Here is a 25,716-nt window from a genome sequence, read left to right on the forward strand (position 1 = left end):
GTCCCAGGCCAAAGGTGTAGATGGAGAAGAGCAGAGGTCCTAGAACTGAACCTTGGGGGACACCGACAGATAGGGGGCGAGATGAGGAGGTGGTACGTGAGTGGGAGACGCTGAATGTCCTGTCTGTTAAGTATGAGGAGATCCAAGATAGAGCCAAGTCCGTGATGCCAAGAGATGAGAGAATCTGGAGTAAGAGGGAATGGTCCACTGTGTCAAAGGCAGATGACAGGTTCAGAAGGAGGAGGATGGAGTAGTGTCGCTTGGATTTGGCATTTAGTAGGTCGTTGGTGACTTTGGTCAGGGCAGTTTCAGTCAAGTGATGCGGTCGGAAGCCAGATTGCAGGTGGTCGAAGAGGGAGCAGGAGGAGAGGTGGGAGGACAGTTCAAGGTGGACATGTTGTTCTAGGAGTTTTGAGGCAAAGGGGAGGAGTGATATGGGGCGGTAGCTAGTCAGAGAGGAAGGGTGAAGGGAGAGCTTTTTGAGGATGGGTGTGATTGCGGCATGTTTGAAACATGAGGGGAAGACACCGGTTGTTAGTGACAGATTGAAGAGGTGGGTTAGGGTAGGGATGAAGACTGTGGTAAGGTTAGTGAAGAGGTGGGATGGGATTGGGTCAAGGTCGCAGGTGGTGAGGTGTGATTTGGAGAGTAAAGAGGAGACTTGACCTTCTGTAATGGTGGAGAAGTGGGGTTTGGAGGAGGAGGGTTGAGTAGATATGAGGAGGGGTTGAGTGGACTTTAGGCAAAAGTTTTGTCTGATGGTGTCAATCTTCTGTTTGAAGAAGGAGGCAAAGTCGTCGGCTGAGATGAGAGAAGAGGGAGGAGGTGCTGGGGGACGAAGGAGAGCGTTGAAAGTGTTAAATAGCTGTTTAGGGTTGTGAGATAGGGAGGATATGAGAGATGAGAAGTAGGTTTGTTTTGCTGTAGTGAGTGCAGCCTTGAAATTAGTGAGGGATTGCTTGAATGAGATGAAGTGCTTGATGGAGTGAGACCTTTTCCATCTCCGCTCCGCAACCCTGGAAGCCCGGCGCAGTTCTTTGGTAAGTTTAGTGTGCCAGGGTTGCCTGTTGAATGTGCGAGATGTGGTATGTGTGAGAGGGGCGATCGAGTCGAGAGCTGCAGCTATTGTCGTGTTATATGAAGCAGCAGCAACGTCTGCATCGTGTAAGGAATTTATGTCTGTAAGAGGGAGGAGGGATTCAGAGAGTGAGTGTAGGTCAAGGTGTTTGAGATTTCTGCGAGGGTGTGTAAGTTTGTGGAGTGGGGATTGTGCACCTGGAGAGGAGAGGGTAGAGAATGTGAGGAGGTTATGGTCAGAGAGAGGGAGTGGTGAGTTAGAGAGGTTAGATAGGGAACAGAGGCGGGTGAAGATGAGGTCCAGTGTGTTGCCATCTTTGTGGGTGGGTGTGGAAGACCATTGAGTGAGTCCGAAGGAAGAAGTGAGAGATAGGAACTTAGAGACAGACGAGTGGGAAGTGTTAATGGGGATGTTGAAGTCACCCATTATGATAGTGGGGATGTCAGTGGAGAGGAAGTGAAGCAGCCAGGTGGTGAAGTGGTCTAAGAAGGTGGTGGCTTGCCCTGGGGGTCGGTAAACGACGGCCAGTTAGAGGTTAGAGGAGGAATAGATGCGCACACAGTGCACCTCCAAAGAGGGGAGTGTAACGGAGGGTGGCAGTGGGATTTGGGTGAAAGCGCAGTGTTCAGATAGGAGAAAACCTCCGCCTCCGCCATGTTTGCCGTTGGGTCGGGGGGTGAGGGAAAGGTGGAATCCGCCATATGAAAGTGCAGCTGTGGAGGCTGTGTCAGAGGGGGAGAGCCAGGTTTCAGTGATGGCGAGGAAGGAAAGTTTGTTTGTAATGAAAAGATCGTGGATGAAGGAAAGTTTGTTGCAGACAGAGCGAGCGTTTCATAGAGCTCCTGTTAGAGCAACTAAGGGAGTGGGAATTAGTTGGATGGGTATGACGTTAGAAGGGTTGCGACAGTTTGTGGAAGGTCGCGGATAGTAGGAAGAAGTAACTGTGGGGATATGGCGAGGAGGATCAGGATTTGGAGAGATATCTCCAGCAGTGAGTAGGAGCAGAGAAAGTGTTAGCAGGTGGGAGCAAGAGAGAGCATGGGGTGGCTGTCTGTGTTTGGGGTTCCAGGATTGAATGTTGAGGAATAATTCAGAGGATGAGGTAAGGTGAATGGGGAGGATGGAGGGAGAGATGAAGAGTTCATTACTAGGTGTAGGGATTTGGGGGATTAATAGAAAGTGGAGGACTATAGAGGGAAAAGTGAGAGCTAACAGAAACATAGTTATAAGAGAGTAAGTGGTTAAAGTGATGGTTACCTGACTCCTGCCCTGACTAACTGCCTCTGAAATAACTGCCACTTCTCTCCGAAGCCACTTTGCACAAGAAGACGCATGCACCCCTTACAGAGCTTCTAAATATATAGGGCACATTAAACTATCAGGTGAAGGGCATTGTGGGAGCTGCTTATGGCTAAATTAGCAGCTGATCGTCCCACCAGGAGATGGCTGGGTGATCAAAGACAGAGCTAGGACTCTAGTCTCTGCAGTTTAGCACCTCTAAAAAGTCAGATAAGATCTATAGTGGGGAAGGGGCAGACATATGTGGGTATTGAATGGAGTGGGACAGATCAGGCAGAGAAATTATGCAGAGCATGTACCAGTGAGGTGAATCAACAGAGCATTAGATTACAGCAGACACAGCAGGCAGAGGAATTATGCAGAGCATGTACCAGTGAGGTGCATCAGCAGAGCATTAGATTACAGCAGACACAGCAGGCAGAGAAATTATTCAGAGCATGTACCTGTGAAGAGAGAAGAAGAAGAAGAGGGATGTTAGTCCATTGCCTCTGAAATAAAAAAAAAAAAAAAAAAAAAAAATGTATGAACACATTTGACTAAACAGAATATTAGACGCTATCATAGCAGCATCAGGAAGTAAAGATGTTACAGGAACTGCAATAGGCAAAACTCATACAAAGGGAGAGATTTATCAATAGTGTAAAAAATTGAATTACAGTACTATAAATTATTAAAATGGTGCAAACTGTGGCTAATTTATCAAATGACACATGCCATGACAAATTTTCTGCACCCACAATGGATATTAGACACTTCCTTTTCTTATCCCTGTCTTGCATATTTTATATTATTTTGCCACAAAATATGGCATACTACAAAATTATGGCACATTTTTATTAATAAGAGTAAAGCCATGCATAGCAATTAGTTGCAGACTAACTGTCCATCAGAATAAGACTGGTAGAAATGCATATGTTTGCAGAATAAGAAATTGCTGCAAAAAAATTGTTTGTTTGTCAGTTAAACTCATTGATGGTGATGTGTGTCAGGGCTCTTTATATCACTGTAAGCAATTGCAGACACCTGGCTAATTAGTTTGGCAGGTGTGTCCAATGAAAGGCAAGACTACTTAAGAAGGCTGTCCCAGATTATTAAGCAGCCTACATTTTCTGCCAAAATGGGAAAGAAAAAGGATGTGTGGGCTGCTGAGAAGCAACAAATTGTGGAGTGTTTAGGTAAAGGCTTGACTACAATCAACATTGTGCGATGATCAGGATGAAGTGTCTTGGCAATCAAGAAGTATGTAGCTGATTCAGAGTACACACGTGTGCATGCTGATAAGGGCAAATTGTGGACTCTTTCCTACAGGCAATTACGTCAGGTTAAAAGAGCAGCGGCAAAAAAGCCTTGTCATAGCAGCAGACAAGTTTTGGAAGCTGCTGGTGCCTCCAGCGTCCCCCGAATAACAAGATGCAGGGTCCTTCAGAGGTTTGCAGCTGTGCATACGCCATCCTGTCAACCTCCTCTATCCACTGCACACAAGCAGAAACGGCTCCAGTGGGCCAAACAATACATGAAGACTGATTTCAAAACTGTTTTGTTCATGGATGAGTGCCGTGCAACGCTCGATGGTCCAGATGGATGGAGTGGAGGATGGCTGGTTGATGGACACTCCACGCAAACACGGCCACAGCGCCAACAAGGAGGAGGTGGAGTAATGTTTTGGGCTGGAATCATGGGGAGAGAGATTGTCGGCCTCTTTAGGATCCCTGAAGGGGTAAAGATGAACTCCATAATGTATGTGGAGTTTCTCAAACATCACTTCCTGCCATGGTTCAAGAAGAAGAACCGTGTATTCCACAGCAAGATCATTTTCATGCATGATAATGCACCGTCTCATGCTGCACATAACACATCTGCATCTCTGGCTGATATGGGCATAAAAGGGGACAAACTTATGGTGTGACCCCCATGCTCCCCTGACCTCTACCCCATTCAGAACCTCTGGAGCATCATCAAAAGGAGTGTCTATGATGGCGGGAGGCAGTTCACATCTAAGCAACAGCTCTGGGAAGGTATTCTGTCCTCATGCAAAACAATTGAAGCCGAAACCATTCAAAACCTGACCAATTCAATGGACGAGAGCGTTCAGAAGCTCCTTTCGAACAAGGGGTCCTATGTGCAAATGTAACATCACCTAGAATAAAGTTTTGAGTTGAAAACTGTTTGATTTCCGTTTCTAATAACCTGCTAATGCTTATAATTTCAAAAATGACCATTTTTTTGGTCTTTATTAAAATGAAAAGGTTGATTGAAGAGTGTGGGGGATCTAAGAGTGTGGCAACCCAGTAGTCAGGATTACTTCGAATTCTGACAATCTGAGGGTCATGTTGCTGGTAGTGCAGCAAGAAGGCACTTATGTGTCTTGCGCATCTCGGAGCCCCAAAATTATTTTCCGGGCTAGATGCAGCTAAAAATTATTATTAATTTTAAATCTGGTGGAGCTTAGTATAGATGACCTAATAGAATCAGTACTGCACACTGCTAAAAAGCCCAAATTATTTTCCAGCCAAGATACAGATAAACATGATTAGTAATTTGAATGCTTAAAATGGTTGGTGAGGAGATTTTAACCAATCATCAAGCTTTTACTCTCCCCGAGGATGACACAGGGGTAGAAAAGTCATTTCAGATCCATGATTTGTTCATCTTTATGAACGTGAGTCTATCTACATTATCAGTGGAGAGCCGCGTGCGCTTATCTGTCAGCACACCACTAGCAGCGCTGAACACACGTTCAGACAGAACACTGGCTGCGGGGCATGACAAGATCTCCAAGGCGTAAGTGGCTAGTTCCGACCATTTATTCAGATTGGAAGCCCAAAAAGAGCAAGGGTCCAGTGACACAGTCATGGCTTCAATGTTTACTTGTGGATACTCCTGTACCATCGTCTCTAGGCGTTGATTATGTGTCAGACTTCTTGTCTCCTGTGGCCTTGCAAAGGATGGGCTAAAAAAGTGGTGAAATGATTCCGCAAAATTGATGTTACCAGCAGATACTGTGTTTCTGTTACGGTTTGAGTGCTGAACACTAGTGTTGAGCGAGCACTAAAATGCTCGGGTGCTCGAAACTCGGGCCGAGCTCACTGTGATACTCGGGTGCTCGACCCGAGCAACGAGCCCAATGTTAGTCTATGGGAGACCCGAACATTTTTGCGGCGGCTCCCCCGGCAGTCTGTAGAAAGCCTAAAAAGTGGCCAAAACGATAGTGACAGTGCTCAAATGACATGGGGACAGCATGGGGATCGCCCCTGGAAGCATTTCTGACCCCCAGGTCACTGCTGTCAACAACGTGGTCAGAGGTATTAAGCCACTTTTACAGGCTCACAATAAAACGTTCAAAAACGAAAGTGAAAGTGCTTTCCTTTGAAATATGTTAACCCCTTAACGACCATGGGTCTTTCTGTTTTTGTGTTTTCCTTTTTTGCTCCCCTTCTTCCCAGAGCCAGAACTTTTTTAATTTTGTTCAATATGGCCATGTGAGGGCTTATTTTTTGCGGGACGAGTTGTACTTTTAAACACCATCACTGGTTTTACCATATCGTGTGCTGGAAAATGGGAAAAAAATTCCAAGTGCAGTGAAACTGCCTAAAAAATGCAATTCCACAGTTGTTTTTTGGGTCCTTTTCTTACCACGTTCACAGATTGCTAAAACTGACCTGCCATCATTATTTTCCAGGTTGTTACGAGTTCATAGACACCAAACATGTATAGGTTCTTTTTTATTTAAGTGGTGAAAAAAAAATCCAAAGCTTGCTGAAAAAACAAAAAAAATGACGCCATTTTCAGAGACCCTTAGCTTCTCCATTTTTCGGGATCTGGGGCCAGGTGAGGGCTTATTTTTTGCGTGCCGGGCTGGCGTTTTTATTAATACCATTTCGATGTTTTGATCGCCCGTTATTGCATTTTATTGCAAAGTTGTAGCGACCAAAAAAACTTAATTCTGGCGTTTAAAATTTTTTTCTCGTTACGCCGTTTACTGATTGTATTAATTCTTCTTTTATATTGATAGATCGGGCGATTCTGAACGCGGCGATTCCAAATATGTGTATGTGTTTGTTTGTTTTTTATATATATATATATATATATATATATATATATATATATATTTTATTTTGAATGGGGCGAAAGGGGGGTGACTTAAACTTTTATATATTTTTTATTTTTTTTATTTTTTTAAAAACTTTTTTTTTACACTTTCTGCTTGCTTCAATTGTCTCCAGAGGAGACTAGAAGCAGCAGTTGTCTGATTGCTTCTACTGCATACAAGCGATGAGCAGATCGCTTGTATGCAGGAGAAATGCTCACTTGCTATGAGCGCTGACCACTAGGTGGCGCTCATAGCAATTGAGACATGACAACCACAGGCGTCTGCTGCAGACCCTGAGTTGTCATGCTCACCCATTGGTGACCCGCGATCACGTGACGGGGTCACTGATGGGCGGGGCTTAGGACTCCCGGAAGCGTGAGTTAAATGCCACTGTCAGAGATTTAACATGTTAACAGCCGTGGGTGGATTGCGATTCCAATAATCAGCTGACATGTGCTCGCTTCAGTGCGGGCTCACCCCCGGAGCCCTCGCTGAACCGGCCTTCCCGACCTGGTGCGTACTATTACTGACCAGGTCGGAAAGGGGTTAAGGAACATCCTTTCTACGGTAAAGACTTGTGTATAAGATAAAATAAATAACCAAAAACAAAAATACTCCTCCACACCTTGGGCTATGTTCACAAGTAGCATTTTTTATGCGTTTTTGCACTTTTGTATTGCTTTCAACCGTGACAAATGCATTCACCGGGAAATGTCATTTTAACATTTTACAACCTTATCTGGCCATATGCTGTGTGACACATGCATACAGTCCTAAAAAGACATGGAAACAGCATGGGGATGACCCCTGGAAGCATCTCTGACACCCAGGTCACTGCCTAAAAGTGTGCCCATCAGAAGTGATCCTTGCCGCATCAGAAGATGCAGACTTGCAACTATGCCCGTGCAAGTCCTTATCCCAGGGCAGTGTTCAATTGTACCTCCCCCATAACTTGCAATACAAGCGCAAATATGCAGCCTGCCACCCACCCACCCCCAGGCTGCAATACCATACTGCTAGCTTGCTTGCACTTGAAATTGGGCCTTTTAGGCATGTGGAGGTGGAATCTGGCCACCACGTCATGGCTGCGTCGGTAGCCTGGTATTCTTACTCAGTCCCCAGCCGCCCGGCGGTCGGGTGTCCATGCTTGGTCCCCAGCCGCCAGGGGGCGGCCGGGTGTCCATACTCAGTCCCCAGCCGCCCCGCGGCCGGGTGCCCACACACAGTCCCCAGCCGCGTGGGGGTGGCCGGGTGTCCATAAACGGTCCCCAGCCGCCCCTATTTATCCCGGTGCGCCTTATACACACGTGCGCATACCAAAACATTACCTGTGCCCTCCCCAGTGCATTTAGTGGGAAGGACAGCCTAACCACAAACACGTGGACAAGTGAATGTGGCCAGGAATGGTCCATCTCACTGACGCCTTCACACTGGGTTAATATTGTGGAAGCCGGAACACAGTTGGACACTGGGATGCAACACGTCCTCCAGACATAGAGGATTGCGGGTCCTGGGTCAATCCGGCTTCAACACAAAGTTCAGAAGGTAGACAGCAGCAGTGGTCGGCCTCCTACACAACGAGTAAATTATTCAAGATCATGAGGCCATCCACCTCCGTAGCTTTCTGTTCCTTTGAATGCAAGCGCATGTATGTAGTAGCAGCTAGGCCTGAGGTGGTCAGCGTTTTGGCGCATATTCTACCTCCTTCGAGGATTGCTGGATGTTTTCCTGCTACTATCCCAGTTCTATGACTCCCGTTAAAACAAAGCTTCAGGTGATGAATGATGGATGAGGTGGTGGCAAAGGAGAAAGAGCAGGAGGAACAGGGACCATTCACATCATTATCAGGCCAGCCAACCACACATGTCTTGTAGGATATGTTTCTGTACCAAAAGGAGCGGTTCAGCTACACAGTTATAAGGCATACAGTGAATGCAATGCCTACCAAAAATTTTGAGGCACTTCAATGCCCCTTGGAAGTGACATGGAGGTCAGAGGGCCTTAACTAAACCGTTTTTTCCATTTAGAGCAACTGGGTCTCCTGTACACTGTTGGCCTAAGCAGGGAATGGAAGGCTTTCCAAAAATTATTAGGCACTGCAATGCCCCTTGAAACAGACGTGGATTACAGCGTATTAAAAACCTTCTACCCATTATTGGGGAGTGGGTCTCCCTTAGTGTTCGCCTATGCATTGAAAACCAAAAGCTGACAAAAATTAGGAGGAAATGCAATGCCCGTTGGAAGAGTCGTGGAGGTTAGAGGTAATTAAAAACAACATGTCAATGCCCCTTGGAAGAGCTGTGGAGTTCAGAGTGGTTTAACAAAACAGTTTTAATGCCCCTTGGAAGAGATGTGGAGGTCACAGTAGCTTAACAAGATGGTTTTAATGCCCCTTGGAAGAGACGTGGAGTTCAGAGTGGTTTAACAAGACAGTTTTAATGCCCCTTGGAAGAGTGGTGGAAGTTACAGTGGAATAAAAAGACAATATCAATGCCCCATGGAAGAGACGTGGAGGTCACAGTAGCTTAACAAGACGGTTTTAATGCCCCTTGGAAGAGTGGTGGAGGTCGCAGTGGAATAAAAAGACAATATCAATGCCCCTTGGAAGAGTGGAGGAGGTTACAGTGGAATAAAAAGACAATATCAACGCCCTGTGGAAGAGACGTGGAGGTCACAGTAGCTTAACAAGACGCTTTTAATGCCCCTTGGAAGAGTGGTGGAGGTCGCAGTGGAATAAAAAGACAATATTAACGACCCTTGGAAGAGACGTGGAGGTCACAGTAGCTTAACAAGACGATTTTAATGCCCCTTACAAGAGCCATGCAGTACAGCATATTAAAAACATTATTCCCATTATTGGGGAGTGGGTCTCCCATAGTCTTTGCCTATGCCTTCCAAGCAAAAGCTGCCAAAAATTAGGACAGAGGAACTTGCAATGCTGGCAACATGGACCACGGTCACCCTGGTGGTATAGTGGTCGTGGAGGATGAGGATAAGGAGAAGAGCAAAAAACAGCCAAAATGAGGAAGCGTATACCCATGTGTGGGTGTGAAGCGGTGCATGGGAATACACCTCCCGAAATAACACAGTGGATTTGACTTTATGTTACTCTGCTGTCATTTGGTGGTGATGAGAAGTCTGGCCCAATCCAGCCCTTGTTCATTTTGATAAGGGTCAGCTTGTCAGCATTGTCAGTTGACGGGCGAGTGCACTTATCAGTTATAATTCCCCCAGCGGCACTAAAAACACGCTCCGATAACACGCTAGCGGCAGGGCAGGCCAGGACCTCCAAGGCATACAGAGTGAGTTCATTCCAAGTGTCCAGCTTGGATACCCAATAATTAAAAGGCACAGAGGAATCACGGAGGACGCTGGTACTCCCTCACCATCTTTTGAAACTTTCCACTCCTTGTGAGAGTACCCTGTGCCTCAGGGCCTGTAAGCTGAGCAGGTCTCAGAAAACTGTCCTAGAACATTGACAGTGTTCCCCTGCCTCTGCTGGATTGGAGTTGCGTCTCTCTCGCCTGTATGCCTTATTTGGGCAGCGAACTGTGACCTCTGCCGCTACCGTGTTCAGATGGGAATTTTTTTAATAGTTCTGCAGCAAGGGCCTTCTGGTAATGCCCCATTTTTGTAGATCTCTCCAACTCAGGAATAAGAGAGTGAAAGTTCTCCTTGTAGAAGGGGTCTAAAAGTGTCATCATCCAGTAATGACTGTCACCCAACATTTTGACAATGCGAGGGTCACGGTTAAGGCAGCGTAACATAAAGTCAGCCATGGGTGCCAGACTGGTAACGGGCAAGACTTCCGTGTCCTCACCAAGATGACGACTGATAGTGTTGAGCGATCACTAAAATGCTCGGGTGCTCGAAGCTCGGGCCGAGCTTACCATGATACTCGGGTGCTCGAACCGAGCAACGAGCCCAATGTTAGTCTATGGGAGACCTGAGCATTTTTGCGGCAGCACCCCCGGCAGTCTGTGGAAAGCCTAAAAAGTGCCCAAAACGATAGTGACAGTGCTCAAAAGACATGGGGGCAGCATGGGGATCGCCCGTGGAAGCATCTCTGACCCCCAGGTCACTGCTGTCAAAAACGTGGTCAGAGGTAATAAGCCACTTTTACAGGCTCACAATAAAACGTTCAAAAACGAAACTGAAACGGTTTTCCTGTGAAATATGTTAAGGAATTTCCTTTCCAGGGTAAAAACTTGTGTATAAGGTAAAATAAATAACCAAAAACAAAAATACTCCTCCACACCTTGGGCTATGTTCACAATTAGCATTTTTCATGCGTTTTTGCACTTTTGTATTGCTTTCTACCGTGACAAATGCGTTCACCGGGAAATGTCATTTTAACATTTCACAACCTTATCTGGCCATGTGCTGTGTGACACATGCATACAGTGCTGAAAAGACAAGGGATCAGCATGGGGAAGACCCCTGGAATCATCTCTGACCCCCCAGGTCACTGTCTAAAAGTGTGCCCATCAGAAGTGATCCTTGCCGCATCAGAAGATGCAGACTTGCAACTATCCCCGTGCAAGTCCTTGTCCCAGGGCAGTGTTCAATTGTACCTCCCCCATTCCTTGCAATGAAAGCGAAAATATGCAGCCAACCACCCACCCACCCGCAGGCTGCAATACCATACTGCTAGCTTTCACTTGAAATGGGGCCTTTTAGTTTGGAAGAGGCTGAAGCTGGCCACTACCTCATGGCAGCTTCGGCAGCGAGGTATCCATACTCTGTCCCCAGCCGCCCGGAGGCCGGGTGTCCACGCTCGGTCCCCAGCTGCCAGGTGGCGGCCAGGTGTCCATACTCGGTCCCCAGCCACCCTGATTTCTCCTGTCACCTTCCCCCACACTTTTCTTAGCCTGGCCTGCTTTAGGGCAGCATTGGACGAGCCCTCCAGAGAACCAGACTCCTCCGGTGGGCCCTGGCTTCTCCATCAGGGGAGTAGAGAGTGCCTAGGTGAGGATCATGATGATGATGATAGAAGTTAGCATCTGCTTTGTTTTCTTGGAATGCAAGCGCATGTATGTAGTAGCGGCTAGGCCTGAGGTGGTCCGCGTTTTGGCGCATATCCTACCTCCTCCGAGGATTGCTGGATGTTTTCCTGCTACTATCCCAGTTCTATGACTCCTGTTAAAACAAAGCTTCAGGTGATAAATGATGGATGAGGAGGTGGCAAAGGAGAAAGAGCAGGAGGAACAGGGACCATTCACATCAATATCAGGCCAGTCAACCAGATATGTCTTGTAGAATATGTTTCTGTAACAAAAGGAGCGGTTCGGCTACACAGTTATTGGGCATACAGTGAGTGCAATGCCTACCAAAAATTTCGAGCCACTCCAATGCCCCTTGGAAATGACATGGAGGTCAGAGGGCGTTAACTAAATCTTTTTTTCGATTTATAGCAACTGGGTCTCCCGTGCACTGTTGGCCTAAGCAGTGAATGGAAGGCTTTCCAAAAATTATGAGGAACTGCAATGCCTCTTACAAGAGCCACGTGTGGCACCCCAGGGGTCTGGTCACCACAGTAATAGAGATATTACGTCGGAGAGCAAGTGGGAGGTTTCCTGGTCAGGATCCCTTAAACATGCAACATCCTCCTGCCCCAGTCCTGGGAGGGGAGAATTCTGCCCTTATAAACTGGATCTGGGGCGGGGTTGAGTGAGTCAGAGAACAGTCAGAGTCAGAGTGAGAGCAAGGGAAAGTAACAGCAAGGAGCTCTGTAGGAGCTAGGAGCTAAAGACCAAGGGCTGGAAGATGAGCAGAGCTCGCCCTGGCAGAAGACAATAGGAACCGGACACAGGAGTCCGAAGCTGTGAGGACTGGTATATCCAGCAGCAGAAACCAGCCGGCAGGGGATTTCAGGTCCTCTGGCCATAGAAGCCCGGAAGCTCAGTCACAAGCAAGGGACCAGCACCGCCGTCGTGGAGCGGAGGTTAGCAGAAGGCCCCAAGTCACCAGCCATATGGGTGAGCACTACACGGTACACTCAGGGACGTGGGCTACTTCTACCCGCTTACAGCAAGGTAGCCAGGAAGAGTGCAGACAGACGGGGAGGCCTACAACTCCACCTGGCCAGGGGAACTCCTGCTTGCTCACAGACTGACCAGGCCTCTTATGCTAGCCAGTACTCCCGGGAGGGTCTACCTTATAATCATCAGTAAAGACCATGAACTGCACTGCAAAGACTCTGAATCATTCCTGCTGCGCTCGTGCACCATCACCCCCATCATCCACACTCCCTTTCCTGAGGCTATACTCCTCCCGAGGGGAGTTATCCCATTCTATGCTGCACACACAACACAAGCCTCAGCGGTCTGCCTCGCAGCGGTGGTACTCCCTGACCGCAATCCACGGGTGGCGCAGTCGGACAATTAACCTCAAAACCTAAGAAAGACTGCCACTGGTTTGACCAGCCTGAGCCACGGGACCGGGTCACCGCCACGGAGACTACAGACCCCAGAGACCCAGCACCGGGTATCCCACACACGTGTACACACGGCCCAGGGGGTGCGTCACATGCCGTACAGCATATTAAAAACATAAGTCCCATTATTGGGGAGTGGGTGTCCCATAGTATTTGCTTATGCCTTGCAAGCAAAAGCTGCCAAAAATTATGACGGAGCAACTTGCAATGCCCCTTACAAGAGCCATGCAGCACAGCATATTACAAACATAAGTCCCATTATTGGGGAGTGGTGTCCCATAGTATTTGCTTATGCTTTCCCAGCAAAAGCTGCCAAAAATTAGGACAGAGGAACTTGCAATGCTGGCACCCTGGTGGTATAGTGGTGGAGGAGGCTGAGGATAAGGGGAAGAAGATTAAGCAGCCGAAACGAGGAAGCGTATACCCATGTGTGGGTGTGAAGCGGTGCATGTGAATACACCTCCCGAAATAACACAGTGGATTTGACTTTGTTACTCTGCTGTCATTTGGTGGTGATGAGAAGTCTGGCCCAATCCAGCCCTTCTTCATTTTCATAAGGGTCAGCTTGTCAGCATTGTCAGTTGACAGGCGAGTGCGCTTATCAGTTATAATTCCCCCAGCGGCACTAAAAACACGCTCCGATAACACGCTAGCGGCAGGGCAGGCCAGGACCTCCAAGGCGTACAGAGCGGGTTCATTCCAAGTGTCCAGCTTGGATACCCAATAATTAAAAGGCACAGAGGAATCACGGAGGACGCTTGTACGATCGGCAAGGTACTCCCTCACCATCTTTTGAAACTTTCCACTCCTTGTGAGAGTACCCCGCGCCTCAGGGCCTGTAAGCTGGGCGGGTGTCAGAAAACTGTCCCAGAATGTTGACAGTGTTCCCCTGCCTCTGCTGGATTGGAGTTGCATCTCTCTCGCCTGTACGCCTTGGTTGGGCAACGAACTGTGACCTCTGCCGCTAGCGTGTTCAGATGGGAATTTTTTTAAGAGTTTTGCAGCAAGGGCCTTCTGGTATTGCCCCATTTTTGTAGACCTCTCCACCTCAGGAATAAGAGAGTGAAAGTTCTCCTTGTAGCGGGGGTCTACAGTGTTACCAACCAGTAATGACTGTCACCCAACATTTTGACAATGCGAGGGTCACGGTTAAGGCAGCGTAACATAAAGTCAGCCATGCGTTCCAGACTGGTAATGGTCAAGATTTCCGTGTCCTCACCAAGATAACGACTGACCATGCTCTCCTCCTCCTCCTCCTCCTCTTCCTCCTCCCCCCTGTCCTCAGGCCACCCACGCTGAACCGACGGTATGACACTTGTACAGGTACTACCGTCTACAATGCATGATAGCAGCTCCTGTTCTTCCTCCTCCTCCTCCTCCTCTCCCTCATTGTCACCCAATGCACGTTGGGATGAGATGAGGCTCGGCTGTGTGTAATCACCCGCTACGGCTTCTTGATCCATCTCATCATACTCTGGCTGCAATGCCTCCTCTTTAATTCTCTGCAGAGAGCGTTGCAAAAGACAGATCAGTGGGATGCTGACACTAATGATGGCGTCATCGCCACTCACCATCTTGGTGGCCTCCTCAAAGTTTGTCAGGATGGTACATATGTCAGACATCCAGGTCCACTCCTGATATGTGTGGAGTATGACCTGAATATCGACGGCCTTGTTGCAGCTGGTACTCCACATCTGCTCTCTTATGCTCACAAATCCTTTGCAACATGTGGAGGGTAGAGTTCCAACGTGTGGGGACATCACACACCAGTCGGTGTGCCGGAAGCTGCAAACGCTGCTGCAACACAGCAAGGGCGGCGGAAGCTGTAGCCGACTTGCGAAAATGAGCTGACAGGCGGCGTACTTTCACGAGCAGATCTGGCAACTCGGGGTACGATTTAAGAAACCGCTGAACCACGAGGTTAAGCACATGAGCCAGGCAAGGTACGTGTGTGATCTCACCTCGCCTCAGAGCCGCCACCAGGTTACTGTTAGAACTCTCCTGTTAGGTTTTTTTTAGTTTGCTGGTCACATGACCATTTTTGCCTATTTAATCCGGCTCCGCCCTCCTGGTCTTGCTGGACTTCATTGTATTTACTACTCTTGAGCTAGCTTGGTGCTCTGTTGCCGTTCTCTGTTAGTTTTGCTAGGTCTTCTGACCTCTATGCCTTTTGTTGTGTGTTTGTCTTTGACTGCTACTATTTCTGCTAGGAGGTGTCCAAACTTATCCCAGTCCCTAGTTGTTGTAGGGATCCCTCCCTCACATCTGTAGGTCTTCGTTCAGACTAGCCGAGGACTTTAGCGGGTCTGATCGCAGGATCAGGTTCCCCGTTACATCGTAGGGATCTAGTTTAGTTCTATTGTAGGGACAGTTCTCCTGTCTTTCCTTAGTCCTTGTAGCAGATCATAACAGTAAATCCAGCCCTAAAAGATAAAAAAAAATAATTTTCTCTAAGGAAAGACCTCCAGTTTTCCATCATGGTCTCGGTTCAAGATTTGGCTCAACGCTTGCAGGGACTCTCTCTGGAGGTGGCCAAGCTCCAACAACACGTGAGTAGCTGTTCTGGAGCACATTTTGTGGAACCAAAGGTACGTCTGCCTGATTTATTTTTTGGCAAACAACAAGATTTTTTTTCTTTTAAAAATGCTTGTTTTTTGTATTTTCGTTTGAGACCCGGATTCTCTGGTGATGAATCACAGCGCATAGGGTTCATAATGTCACTTTTGCGCAAAGATCCTCAGGGATGGGCCTTCTCTCTCCAACCTAGTGATCCGTGCTTTAGATCAGTGGATAGTTTTTTTTCTGCTTTGGGTTTGTTGTATGATGATCCTGATCGTGTCTCATCTGCTAAGTCTGAATTGAGACGTTTGAGGCAGGGATCAGGTAATGTGGAAAAATATTGTTCTCACTTCCGTCGGTGGTCTGCCCAGGTGGGGTGGAACGATTAAGCTTTGAAAAGCTTGTTTCTTGCAGGGCTAGGTGAAAGGGTTAAGGATTTACTGATTGCTTATCCCACACCTGGAAACTTGCAGGAGGCAATGCAATTAGCTATACGGGTGGACAGGAGACTGCGTGCAAGGGTTAATGAGAGCAAATCCTCTGCTATGTCAGCTCCGATTCTTCAGAGGGTCTGTGCTGACAATGGAGAGCCGATGGAGATTGGGGCGATGGCACCCCGCTCTCAGGAAAAAGATCGCAGGCTTTCTGAAGGCTTGTGCTTCTATTGCAGAAATTCTGGTAATTTTATTAAGAACTGTGTGCTTCTTTTGAAGAAAGAAAAAAAAATGGTCAGTTATGCCCGTATTGCCTGTTTAAATTCTAAGGGAGTATTCCTATCTGCCACTACTGCTGCTCAGGATGAATTAATTGAATTTCGGGTATTTGTGGATTGTGGTTCTACTCTGAATGTGATTGATGGGGGATTCTTGGAAAAACTTAGATTAGAACCTAAAACTTTGTCATCCCCTATAGCTGTGGTTTCTGTTGATGGCTCTACATTGAAGAGTGTTACTCATAAGGTCTGTGAATTTCCCCTCACTATTAATGGTATTCACCAAGAAAATTTGGATTTGGTGGTATTGGATAATTTGCCTTCTCCAGTAATATTGGGGTTACCCTGGTTAAAATTGCACAATCCTGTACTGGATTGGTCTACCAATGAAATTAAGTCCTGGAGCCCTAAGTGTTATGACAAGTGTTGTAACGGACGTATTGCTGCTGTGGATAAAGGGGAATTGCTTGTACCTATTCAGGATTTTTGGAGAGTTTTTTCTGAGGAGGAGTCACAAATTTTGCCTCCCCATAGAGACTATGATTGTACCATTGAATTTGTCCCTGGAGCGACTCTTCCTAAAAGTCGTTTATTTAATCTTACTATTCCTGAGAGAAAGGCTGTGGAGGAATACATACAGACAAGCTTGGCCGCCGGTCACATTAGGCCTTCCAAGTCTCCTGTGGCTGTTAGATTTTTTTTTGTAAAAAAAAAAGATGGCGGTTTGCGTCCTTGTCTGGACTTACGTGAGATTAATAAAATTACTGTATGCAAGCCTTACCCACTGCCATTGATTCCTGATTTATTTAACCAGTTAGTGGGGGCCAAGTGGTTCTCTAAAATTGATCTCCGGGGGGCATACAATTTGCTGCGCATGAAGGAGGGTGATGAATGGAAGACTGCTTTTAACACTCCTGTGGGTCATTTTGAGAATCTGGTTATGCCTTTTGGTCTCACCAATGCTCCAGCATTTTTTCAGAATCTTATTAATGACATCCTTAGACCTTTAAACGGCAAAAATGTGGTTGTGTATTTGGATGACATTCTGATTTATTCGCCTGATCTGGAGACTCATTGGCGGAGCGTACATGAGGTATTACAGTTATTAATGGACAATTCGCTTTTTGCTAAGCTGGAGAAATGTGAGTTCGCTGTACAGAGAATTAGTTTTTTGGGCTACATGATCTCCAGTGAAGGTTTTGAGATGGACCTGGTTAAAGTTCAAGCTGTGCAGGAATGGCCTAGGCCTATTGGTTTGAAATCGATACAGAGGTTTTTGGGTTTCGCCAATTATTACAGAAAATTCATAAAAATTTTTTCTGTTATTGTCAAACCGCTGACCGATCTCACCAGGAAAGGTGCTAATGCTGTTCAGTGGACTTCTGAGGCCATTGAAGCTTTTGTGTTTCTAAAGGAGAGGTTCACCTCTGCTCCCATCCTTATGCAGCCTGATGTGACTATGCCGTTTTTGGTTGAGGTTGATGCTTCTTCGGTGGGGGTCGGTGCGGTGTTGTCTCAGGAAAACAAGGATGGAGTACATCCCTGTGCCTTTTTTTCAAAAAAATTTTCTGAGACTGAACTTAATTACGATATTGGTAATCGGGAATTGCTGACGATTAAACTCGCATTTGAACACTGGCGTCACCTCTTGGAAGGTGCTGAATTTCCCATTAAGGTTTTCACTGATCATAAAAATCTGATCTATCTTGATGCTGCCAAGCGCTTGAATGCCCGTCAGGCTAGGTGGGCACTTTTTTTTCTCGCGGTTTAATTTTTCCGTTACTTACATCCCGGGTACCAAGAATGTTAAAGCGGATGCTTTGTCTCGCAGCTTTTCTCCCATGGTCGGTGTTGAGGAGGAAGAGGAGAGCATTTTACAAGAAGGTGTTGTGATTGCTGCTTTGGACTCCGTTTTGGAGGATTAGATTCTTAAAGCTCAGGAGAATGCCCCATCTAACACTCCCCATGGGAGGTTGTTTGTGCCTAGGACCTTTAGGAGAGATTTGTTTGTTGAGTGTCATGAGTCTCGGTTGGCAGGTCATCCAGGAATTTCTGAGACCAAGAGACTTGTGGGTCGCAGTTTTTGGTGGCCTGGATGGCAGAAGGAAGTCATTAAGTGGGTGCGCCAATGTACTGTGTGTGCTAGATCCAAGTCTTCTCATGCTCCTGCTGCGGGGTTGCTTTGCCCTCTGGAGGTTCCTAGTGCACCTTGGACACATCTGGCTATGGACTTTATTACTGACCTTCCCCCCTCTGAAGGTTTCACGGTCATCTGGGTGGTCGTGGACCGTTTTAGCAAGATGTGTCACTTGGTTCCCTTCATCAAACTGCCTTGCGCTAAGACACTCACTAAGGCCTTTGTCAGGGAAATTGTCAGATTACATGGTGTTCCTACTGACATTGTTTCTGATAGGGGACCTCAGTTCGTGGCTCGTTTTTGGCGTGCCTTTTGTGACAGGTTGGGAGTTCATTTGTCGTTTTCATCTGGATATCATCCTGAGTCTAATGGCCAGACAGAAAGGAAGAACCAGGATGTTGAGCAGTTCTTGCGTTGTTTTGTGGCAGACAATCAAGAGGGGTGGTCTGAGTTTCTGCCACTTGCTGAATTTGCTCTTAACAACCATACATCCTCTTCTGCTGGGTGTTCGCCTTTTTTTGGTTGTTCTGGGAGACATCCGTCTTTTGGGTCATTCTCCAAATTAGTTTCGGCTGTGCCTGAGGAGGAGAGTTTTTCCGGTGATTTGGAGAGAGTTTGGACGAATGTGCGTGGTAATCTTCAGGAGGCTAACAAAAAATCTAAGAGGTACTTTGATAGGAAACGGCAAGAGGTTTTGTTTGCTGTTGGTGATATGGTTTGGTTGTCCTCTAAGAAACTGCGATTGAAGATTCCTTCTAAAAAATTGGGTCCCAAGTTCGTAGGGCCCTTTAAGGTGCTTCAGATAGTTAACCAATCTGCTGTTAGGTTGGAGGTTCCTACGTCCTGGAAGATTAACCCGGTGTTTCATGTTTCTCTGTTGAAAAAAGCTGATGTGTCTGATGGTGACGCCTCTGCCACTGTTCCTCCGGTGGTGGAGGACGGGGAATATGAAATTTCCCGCATCCTAAATTCTAGACGGTATAGAGGGAGTTTGCAGTATCTCGTCGCTTGGAAGGGTTTCGGACCTGAGGATAACTCATGGGTGAGGGCGGATGATGTTTCTGCTTCCAGACTTGTCAGAGCGTTTCACAGGAGGTTTCCTGGTAAGCCTGGGCCTAGGGGATCCGGAGGATCCTCTTAGAAGAGGGGGTACTGTTAGAACTCTCCTGTTAGGTTTTTTTTAGTTTGCTGGTCACATGACCATTTTGTTCCTATTTAATCCGGCTCCGCCCTCCTGGTCTTGCTGGACTTCATTGTATTTACTACTCTTGAGCTAGCTTGGTGCTCTGTTGCCGTTCTCTGTTAGTTTTGCTAGGTCTTCTGACCTCTATGCTTTTTGTTGTGTGTTTGTCTTTGACTGCTACTATTTCTGCTAGGAGGTGTCCAAACTTATCCCAGTCCCTAGTTCTTGTAGGGATCCCTCCCTCACATCTATAGGTCTTCGTTCAGACTAGCCGAGGACTTTAGCGGGTCTGATCGCAGGATCAGGTTCCCCGTTACATCATAGGGATCTAGTTTAGTTCTATTGTAGCGACAGTTCTCCTGTCTTTCCTTAGTCCCTGTAGCAGATCATAACAGTTACGGCCATTGTCACACACGACCATGCCGGGATGTAGGTTCAGCGGTCTCAGCCACAGATCTGCCTGCTCTTTCTCAGCTGTCCACAACTCACAAGCAGTGTGAGGTTTATCACCTAAGCTTATGAGTTTCAGCACAGCCTGTTGCCGCTTGGCGGAGGCAGTACTGCAATGCTTCCAGCTTGTAACTGATGTGGTGATATCTGAGATGGAGGCTGAACATGAGGAGGAGGATGCGCAGGAGCTGTACACTGTGGGGGTAACTCTGACTGACATAGGGCCCGCAATCCTCGGTGTGGGGAGGATGTGTTCCGTCCCAAGGTCCGACTGGGTCCCGGCTTCCACTATGTTTACCCAGTGTGCCGTCAGAGAGATGTACCATCCCTGGCCACAAGCACTTGTCCACGTGTCCGTTGTCAGGTGGACTCTCCCAGTAACTGCGCTGTTGAGGGCACGGCAGATGCTTTGGGACACGTGCTTGTGTAGTGCGGGGATGGCACACCGGGCAAAATAGTGTCGGCTGGGGACCGAGTACCGAGAGATGGCCACCGCCATAAGATTGCGGAAGGATTCCATCTCCACCAGCCTAAAAGGCAGCATTTCCAATGCAAGCAGTCGTGAAATGTGCGAATTTAGGACTGTGGCCTGTGGGGCGTTAGCTGCGAATTTCCGCTTTCGTTCAAAGGTCTGGGATATGGACAATTGAACGCTGCGGTAGGACGTGGACGTGGACGTTGATGCTGTTTCTTGAGAAACTGCCATAACAAGTGAAGACTGAGAGGAGGGGGCATCTTTACATGCAGTATGGACAGGGGATTGCTTTGCACACACAACAGGGGGTTCTATTGCACGCACAACAGTGGAAGAAGCAGTGGTGACACCCGCTGACACTGGTCGTGGACCCTGGGTTTCGCCCCACAAAGTCGGGTGCTTTGCTGCCATGTGCCTGATCATGCTGGTGGTGGTCAGGCTGGTAGTTTTGTCACCCCTGCTGATGCTGGCATGGCAGGTGGAACATATGGCCTTTTTGGGTTTATCAGCAGAGTCTTTAAAAAATTCCAGACTCTGGAAGACCTACCGCTTGTACTGGCAACGTCCCTCGTGTTGGTGTTACGGGGAACGGTTGCCTGCCTTCTGTCTGCGGCCACCACACTGCTTCTTCCTGCCTGTTGGGGTACTCTGCCTCCCTCCCCCTGTGTGCTGCTGGCCTCACTCTGCATGTCCTCCTTCCACGTTGGGTCAGTTACTAGATCATCCACCACCTCCTCCTCTTCCACTTGCGCACCACGATCCTCCTCCTCACTTCCTGGCAATTGTGTTTCGTCATCGTCCACCTCTTGTGACAGATTGCCAACGTCGACTTCCTGTGGCCGTGGCTGTTCAAATATTTGGTCATCGCAACATGGGATCTCCTCTTCCACCACTTCAAGCGTATCAGGCGAGGGGCCCAAATATGGAAATGGACCAGTGAACAGCTCTTCAGAGTGTCCAAGTGTGGGATCACTTGCTGTCTGACGACACTCGGCATGGTGGGAGGAAGGAGCATCAGGGTGAGGAGGAGTATGCGGTCGAGACTCACGGCTACTAAGAGTTGACCGTGTGGAAGACAGACTGGAGGTGGTGGTGCCCAGGTAACTGGAAGTATTGTCTGCTATCCAATTAATAACCTGTTCACACTGATCAGTTTTCAATACTGGTGTTGTTCTGTGCTTCCCTAGTAATTCGGTCAAGAAGTGGGAGCGAGAAGATGTGGCTGTTGGTTGTGGCACATTTTCACCTTGGCCACGGCCCCGTCCTCTGCACGAACCATCACCAGAACGTCCACTTCCACGTCCCTTGCCACGCGCCTTGCCCATTGTAAATGAAGTAAAATAGCTTACACTTGCACTATCAATGGAAAAAGGGTAATAAAGAGTAGATTAGAACCGTGGAACAGGAAAACCACAGTTATTGTTTACTGGGGTATACCACACTTTTTTAAATAGAGATATTTGCGGCTGAACAGTGAGCGACACACTCAACCTGCTTTTTTTTTAGATACCAAAGGCCCAAAACTGGATAGTACAGTGATTTGACCCGTGGAACTGCGAAACCACACTGGGATGTCGGGCCTACACAAGACTATTTTCAACAGATATATTTTTGTGTCACAACAGTCAGGAGACACTACTCTTTTTCTTTACGGAAAAAACTACCAAAACCTGAATAATAGAGATTTTTTACCGTGGAACAGCAAAACCACAGTTATAATTTACTGGTGTATACCAGGCTTTTTAAAATATATATATATTTGCGGCTGAACAGTGAGCGACACACTGAAACTGTTTTTTTTAGATACAAATGGCCCAAAAGTGGATAATACAGAGGTTTGTACCGTGGAACTGCAAAACCACACTTGTATTTCTCGGGCCTACACCAGACTATTTTCAACAGATATATTTGTGTCTGAAAAATCAGGGAGACACTATTTTTTTTTTTTTTACAGCAAAAAATGCAGAAAGCAGGATAATAGAGATTTTTTTACCGTGGAACAGCAAAAGCACACTTCTGTCTCTCTGGCCTACACCAGACTATTTTCAACAGATATATTTGTATCTGAAAAATCAGGGAGACACTATTATTATTTTTATACAGCAAAAAATGACAAAAACAGGATAATAGAGATGTTTTACCGTGGAACATCAAAACCACAGTAATAATTTACTGGTGTATACCAGGCTTTTTAAAATATATATATATTTGCGGCTGAACAGTGAGCGACACACTCAAACTGTTTTTTTAGATACAAATGGCCCATAGAACTGCAAAACCACACTTCTATTTCTCTGGCCTACACCAGACTATTTTCAACAGATTTATTTGTGTCTGAAAAATCAGAGGCACACTTTTTTTTTTGGGGGGGGGGGGGGAGGGCACCAAAAGGTTAATAAGATGGGTATTTGTACATTGTGAAGGAGGAAAAAAAAAAAGAGGATTTAGATAAAAAAAAAGGATTTTTCCTGGCCCCCGGGACCTGGAGCTAAGTCCAGCAATTTCAGCAACAGGAGCAGCACACAGGACTGTAATGCAGCGTTTGCTGGTATAACCACTGCGTCTCCTATACAGCCTGCCTGCCTGCCTGCCTGATATACCTGGGATGGATATTAGTCCTGAGAAGGACTGTTTGTTTGATCTGGCAGCCTTTACAGACCCTTCACTAACTATTTTGCAGGATATATCTCTCCCTAAATTAGCAGTGCTGTCCCTACACTGTCTGATCCGGAGCGACTGTGTCCAAGATGGCGGTGCCCGGTTTTAAATACTCGAGGTGACGCTGTGCGGCCAGCCAATCACTGTAATGCCCACAAACAACATGGCTGCGGCATTACAGTGACTGGCTGGCAATCCCTGCATGTTAATTGGCTCTGTAAAGAGCGCCAAACATGCAGGGCGGAGACCCGAGCTCCCGCCCGAGTAACCCGGAAATGCTCGGTGCTCGCCGAACATCCCGAGTAGCGTGATGCTCGGGCGAGTACCGAGCAGTGTCGAGCATGTTTGCTTAACACTACTGAACACTCGACGGTCCCACGGTTGGCAAGTTGGAACTGTGAGATTCACTACGTGTACCACTGGTGTTTTGTGGAAAAGCACATGTAAGATTCTGCAACAGTCTCTGCTGATACTCCTGCATGCGTGCATCCCTTTCTATGGCAGGAATAATTTCTGCAAATTTACTTTTGTACCGGGGATCTAACAGTGTGACAACCCAGTAGTCAGGATTATTTCTAATTCTCACAATTCGAGGGTCATGTTGCAGGTAGTGCAGCAAGAAGGCACTCATGTGTGTTGCGCATCCAGGAGCACCAAGTCCCTGTTGTGTTGGTGGCGAGGTAACAATCATGCTTCCTTCCTCTGTCCTCTCCCCCCAACCTCGCACAACAGAAATGTGATCAAGGTCTCCCTCATCTGATGAGTCTTCCATCAGTTCGTCCTCCATTTCTTCCTAGGCTCCTGCACCTTCCTCACTAGTTTGGCTGCTACCATGCGCCCTGGTAAAACCATCTCCCCCACCCTCACATGCCTGCCGCCTTGGTGCTGCCGACCGTCTGGACCTTGCAGATGTTAGCCCTTCCGCATACAACTCCTCCTCCTCTACTTCCTCCACCTCCTCTTGTGCCACCACCTGACTCCGAATTCTGTTTAACATGTGCTCCAGCATGTAAATCACCGGAATAGTCATGCTGATAATGGCATCGTCAGCACTAAACATCTTCGTCGCCATTTCAAAACTGTGCAGAAGGGTGCATAGGTCCCTGATCTGAGACCACTCCTGCAGCGTGATTTGCCCCACCTCTGGATCTCGTTGGCCCAGGCTATACGTCAGAACGTATTGCACCATGGCTTGTCGGTGCTGCCACAGTCGCTGCAACATGTGCAGAGTTGAATTCCACCGGGTAGGCACATCGCATTTTAGCCGGTGAAGTGGCAGGCCCAACGACTTCTGTAGAGATGTAAGTCGCTGAGCTGCGGGATGCGAACGGCGGCAGGGAGCACTCAGCGACAGTGCCCTCTGCAGAAGGCCATCTAGTCCGGGATAGTGGGCTAAAAATTGCTGGACAACCAGGTTCAACACGTGAGCCATACAAGGCACGTGTGTGACATTGCCCCGGCGAAGGGCCGCACCCAGGTTTGCAGCATTGTCGCACACGGCCTTCCCTGGTTTCAGGTCCAGTGGAGACAACCATTCATGAAATTGGTTCTCCAGAGCAGACCACAACTCCTCAGCTGTGTGACGTACATTTCCCAGACATTTCAAAGTAAAAACCGCCTGATGAAGTTGAGCCCTACTGCCAGCATAGTAAGGAGGTGTGCAGGATCCCTTCTGCGCAGTTAGAAAGCTTGTGGCATGACCAGACAGGCATTGGGTGCAGGTGGAAGACCGAGAGGAGGTTGAGGAGGCAGAAGCAGTGGAGGAACTTTGACATAAAGAGGATTGACGCACAACTCGTGGGGACGGCAAGACTTGGACAGCAGCCCCTTGTCCTGCTGTCACCATAGTTACCCAGTGCCGTGTCAGTGACATGTAACGCCCCTGTCCATGCCTACTCGTCCAAGTGTCTGTGGTGAAATGCACCCTGTCACACACAGAGTTTCTCAAAGAAGCAGTGATGTTGTGTGCGACATGCTGGTGGAGTGCAGGCACACCTTTCTTTGAGAAGTAGTGCCGACTGGGAATCTGGTACTGGGGCACTGCGACAGACATAAGGTCTCGAAAATCCTCTGTGTCCACCATGCGGAAAGGCAGCATTTCTGTAGCCAAGAGCTTGCAGATTGTGAAATTCAACCTCTTAGCTTTCTCATGGCTAGGAGGAAATGGTCTTTTACTTGTCCACATCTGAGGGACCGAGGGCTGGCTCTTGTGCTTAGACGGGGTTGATAAGGGTGTCCCCGGCAAACTGCCGGTTGTGAGGAAGATGCAGGCGGACATGTTAGGTTGCCTTGATCCAAAGGTGGTGCTATCGATGTCGGACAGTGCTCAACACCAGCTGGTGTTACCACCTCCAAAGAAAATGATGACCTAGCAATCACGTTGGCTGTTGCGGGTAAAGAGGTGGCAGGTCTGCGTCCCAAAACAGGTGTGACTGCTGTCCCCCCAGTCACAGAGGATTAAGAGGCCGCGAATGCACAAGGTGTGGCAGACGGTGGTTGGCCCGGCCGGCTAGGCCGCATTGTAGCACAGTGAGCTTCCCACTGCGACTTATGCTTCATGTCCATGTGCCGGTTCATGCATGAAGTACTCAAACTATATATTTTTTGGCCTCTACTTAGCTTTTGCTGACAAATGTTAC

The sequence above is a fragment of the Phyllobates terribilis genome, unplaced genomic scaffold (assembly GCF_046119375.1).
Source record: "Phyllobates terribilis strain yellow unplaced genomic scaffold, ASM4611937v1 Scaffold_4__5_contigs__length_816908805, whole genome shotgun sequence".
Classification (NCBI taxonomy): domain Eukaryota; kingdom Metazoa; phylum Chordata; class Amphibia; order Anura; family Dendrobatidae; genus Phyllobates; species Phyllobates terribilis.